Source organism: Chinchilla lanigera, unplaced genomic scaffold (genome assembly GCF_000276665.1).
Source record: "Chinchilla lanigera isolate Chin_1 unplaced genomic scaffold, ChiLan1.0 scaffold00040, whole genome shotgun sequence".
In the NCBI taxonomy this organism is placed as follows: Eukaryota; Metazoa; Chordata; class Mammalia; order Rodentia; family Chinchillidae; genus Chinchilla; species Chinchilla lanigera.
In genome coordinates, this window is record NW_004955441.1 from 4238114 (window position 1) to 4242697 (window position 4584).

At 46.4% G+C, this 4584-nt stretch overlaps 1 long non-coding RNA gene across 1 annotated transcript; it reads left to right on the plus strand.

Annotated features, from left to right (window-relative positions):
- The first annotated feature begins 428 nt into the window (after positions 1-428).
- LOC106149234 lies at positions 429-3499 on the plus strand. Its single transcript, XR_001235284.1, has 2 exons — positions 429-1577; positions 2973-3499. It is a non-coding gene; the product is annotated as an uncharacterized LOC106149234 (long non-coding RNA).
- Positions 3500-4584: the final 1085 nt, after the last annotated feature.

The window sequence follows — 4584 nt, forward strand, 5'->3', positions numbered from 1 at the left end:
CCCTCGCCCGGAGGAGGGGTGCGCAGCCGGCCGGGCGGGGGGCACTGCGGAGGCTGCGGCGCGAGAGCCCCTCGGAGGTCACCCGCTGCCCACCCCGCATAGCGCAGTGTGCCGCCGGGTGGGCGCTGTACCCCGGCTGGCCGCGCGGGAGACGTCTTCACCGCGCACTCCTCCCTGCGTGACTCTTGTATTGTTTTTCCCCGGAGCTCTTCTTTCACCTCCTTCCTCCTCCTCTGCATGTAAATCAGTTTCAGCCCCGGAATATGACAACCCAGGCGGAGTTCCACACGGTGGTTACTCATTTATTTGTCCATCGAAAATGGTCAAAGGCTTTTTCTCCGGAAAGGAAAGGGGAGAGTGGGTTGGGGTCGGAGGGGGTGCACCTGGGCGGGGGGGAGAAAGTTGTTGCTGCCTACCGAAGGGTCCCTTTTTTTAAAAAAAACCATCCGCTATCCGCGTGTTTCCGATCGCTTTGCCGGCGCCTTCGTGTTGTTTGTTTGACAGCGGGGACTGACCCAGTGGCTGCTCCCCAGCGCGGGGGCTCCGAGGTGTTGAGACTGACCGATGGAGGGAGATTAGGTTGGTGGAGCCTCTCTGGTTGGTGCGTGTGGGCCTCTGCCCCTGCCGCTAGCCTCTCTCTGCCTTGGGGTGCCTGGTCTGCTTTGAGGTCTAGAGAGTGGCGGGGAGTTCTTATCTGGTTAATGGGTAGGACTCTGAGCGCCGGTGGAAAGTGGGATGATCCCTGCGCAGGCTGACGTTGGGGGCGACGCTGTTCCGAGCATCCTGGTGAGTGAGCGAGCCGGGTACAGTAGCCTCAGTCCTGGGGCAGCGGTGAGGAGGGGCGGACCCTCCCGGCCAGCACCTAGGAGACCGGCAGGGGTGTATTCTGAAGCATCTTTCTGTGTGTTTGTGTTTGTTTATTGTGCTGGGGTATTAAAAAGGAGGTGGCACCCTGAAGGATAATAATGGATCTGATAATCTCCAGGGCCAGGTTTTTCTTAAAATACACATGTGCTTATTTTTACCTGTGATTTTTTTTTTTTTAGGGTTAGGACAGTTTTGGAAAATCAGGGACGCCTTTCTGGTTTGGAAGCTAGTGGGCAGTAAAGAGTGCAGGCAGCTCTAATTGGAGGCCGGGGCGGTGCTCAGCTACACCCTTAGGATATTGGTTAGAAAACCTCAGAAACACAGAAGTCTGTGCACCTGGTGTTCATTCCCATGTAATGACAGGGTTTTGTTTTGCACGAATGGTCATTTTATTATCTCCGATACAGTTCTGTTGTTTGTCTTTGGGAATTCTGAGTGACTTGGACTAAAAAATGCATCTTTGAACAGTGCCACTTGGACTGGAGAACTAGATCCAGCCTTCCATGAATAAGCAAAGAACAGACCACCCGAAATATGGCTAACAGCAGTGGAAACTGGCGTGTGTTGAGAATCACTTTTGAGGGCTCACAATTTGCGCCCTTGTTTCTTCTCGATGTGTGTCTGGTGAAGGAAGAGATCACTGACAGTAAGGAAGTGTTTTGGCAGCAGAATCCCATGTCCCACTGTGGAGCTATTTTGGCCGTTCGTTGGTGAGCCTTACATTTCTCTGAAATGATGCGGTCCCACATGGCTTCCTTTCTTTGGGTAACATCCGTGCACTTGGTGTTAGCCTTTAAAGTGCTGGGAACTATTTCTTCACATGATTGTATCTCAATTAGTGTCTGCTTTCACTTTGCATTTAGCAGGCCTGTTTTCACCTACCAAAATTGTGTGCTCAGGGCACTGTCTTCTATTTTTTTGAAAGAATTGTGAAAGCAGCAATCAGGTTGCATGCTAAAGCAGGGAAACCCCCGGGCATGGTGGCGCACACCTTGTAATCCCAGCACTCCGGAGGCTGAGGCAGGAGGGTTGTTGTGAGCTTGAGACCAGCATGGGCTACAAAGTGAGCTCAAGGCCAGCCTGAACTGCATAGCAAAAAAGACCAAAACATAAATAAAGCTGTGAAAGCAAGATAAAGACAGTAGTTCCTGGCATGACAGAATGGTTGGACTTAGATACTTTCAACCGTATGTCTAAAACTTGAAATATTTTCATCTTACTACAAGATGTATGGAAAACATAGGACAAATGAGTAACCTTTTCTTCCTTTTTTAGAATTAGAGAAGCCTTTAGTTGTTACTAATTATCTAGAGAGTGCTGGCTTCTCTTATTTTCTTGTTACTTTGCCCGAAATTTCTCAATGGCCAGTGTTTCCCTCAGCCTCCATTTTTATTCAGAAATTCATGTGTGCGATTATCATAACTAAAATGAATAGGAATTGTCATATTTTATTCATGGTAAAGTCTCTTGTGCTGCAATTTTTGCACTAAAATGACCCCTACTGGTTGTATCTGTTAATGGAAAGTGTTCTTGAAAACTTTAGTTGGCTATACTGGCAAAACATATTACATGGCAAAAATATTAATCACGACTAATTTACCTGTTTTTGGTGGCACAGTATAAATACAAATTACGTTGCCATTTGAAAGCTTGTAATTTTAGTTTTACCCCCTTACTAGTTTTGTGTAGGGGGGAATCATGTTTTTTAACTGCAATTCATAAAATAAGTTAGACAAACCATGGGCCAAGATAGACCTTTATAATTTGTAGTTCGGTGCCTGAAGTTTTTAAGGCACGCTGACCAGTCGGTGGGCTCTCCGTGGAAGAAATGGATGAGCAATCCTGTCCATAGCTTTGAGATGTACACTTCTATTTCTTCTCAGCATAGTTGTGTTATAAAGTGATTCCTTATTTTTTAATTCTTCACAAAACTCATTTGAAACATTGAGAATGAAGCCAGATACCTAAAGTTTTCTGGACCGTCTCCGTCTGAAAAGTGCTTTCTGGCCCCTGGGAGGGTGCAATTCCCTTTCCTGTTTCCATTCATCTGCTAAGTCTTCCTGTTGCCCTTCGCAGAAGCCTAACTGGACTGTTTTCTCGTCCAGGCGTGCCTCCAGGGAAATCACCTAGAAGCCAGAGAAACAGCTTTGGATTCTGAACCCCTCAAGAAGTCATCTGGATGGGAGAGCTCTGTGGGGGATCAGGGCTTTCAGAAACTAATGAAGTGACATTGTCTAAAAAGAATGTTTTAATTAGACAGTAAAATTTATATTTTGAGCTAAGGGGAGGGAGGGCCCTTCTCTTCCATGTAGACGAGTACATTGTGTCTGTGAGGGGTGGGTGAAGATGAAGGAACATGATCAGCTTTCTCTCTGGGTAGTAAAAGGGCAGGCGATGGCTGGAGTTTGATAGTTTGTGGGGACAGAGTGCTTAGGGCCCAAGCAGACGCCATTGAGTGACTTTGCTCTGAAGACTTTTTCTGTGTTAGATCCAGCTTACCGTTAGTCCAGGTATAAACACCCACCCCTCTCTCCCCACCCTGTGCGTGTTTGATCGGTAGTTTCAGTCTTTTTGCAACTTAATTTTCCATGTTTTTCAAAACTACTGCCATTAAAAACTGCCTCTTTCAGGACATAGTCCTCTTTTCATTACCCCCCGACGTATTTTAGCTTTTCCTTCCACCCACTTTTCATGAGGCATTGAGAAGAACTAACCATGGGTGGTGGCTGCTTAGAGCAAAGAACAGAATGAGGAGGTTATAGTGTCTTTATTTACCCCTGGGAGACCATAGAGATGGTGGTTGCTGGGAGGAGAGTGTGTGGACCTGGGAGGAGCCCCAGAGAGAGCACTGCACGAGCCCAGTGCCCCCAACTCGCGGTTGTACATATGAAAGCTGTGGTAGCCCTTGGAGTTGCATCCAGGGGGTTTGGTTTTTGCCAGTTAAATAAAGAAGAGAAGGGGCAAAGTCAATACTATACTGAAGTTAGAAAAATTTAAAAACCCAGGGCCCCAGACTTTGCTTTTGAGTAACAGATGGATTTCATTTTCCAATTGAAAAGTCTTTAGGTAGAGTAAGCTCCTTGATACTAAAGAGAAAAACGCAGGGGGCGGTGCATAAAAATACATTAGCGGGCCTGAGAAGAGAAACCAATACAAGTAAACAAGGAAATAATTTAGTTCCTCCCAAAAGTAAATATTGACAAAATATGGAACAACCAGCCAGTACTCACGGCACATATACAAATGACAGGACTCGGTGACCTCTGCTTTGACTGTCAGGCTTATACAAGCCTTAGTGTTATTGAGGAGTCCCGTCACATAAAACACTCACCAAGGACAAATGCGTTACATGCTATGAGAAAGGCAAAAATAGCAAGTCTGGAAATATTTGCTGCCATTAACACACATTCAACAGCGACCAGGAAATTCCACAAGCAGTATGTTGGTGGTACAGTTGTGGGCAGGCAGGTTCATTTATGAAGAAAACTGTCTAAACAGTCCTAAAACTGCGTTCATTATGTTTATTTGTAGGTGTTTAGTGATTTGGTGCAGCTTTCTATTTTATCTTTTTTGTGGCTTAGGATCCAGTGATCTAGATGAACGCGTGCACACCTTGGGCATACAGGGGTCAGGCATTGTGAGGTTGGGGGATTTAAGAGAGAACAGATGGCCCTAAAAAGGTAATGAGTGGGCGGACTAAAGTGATGAATAGAAGGG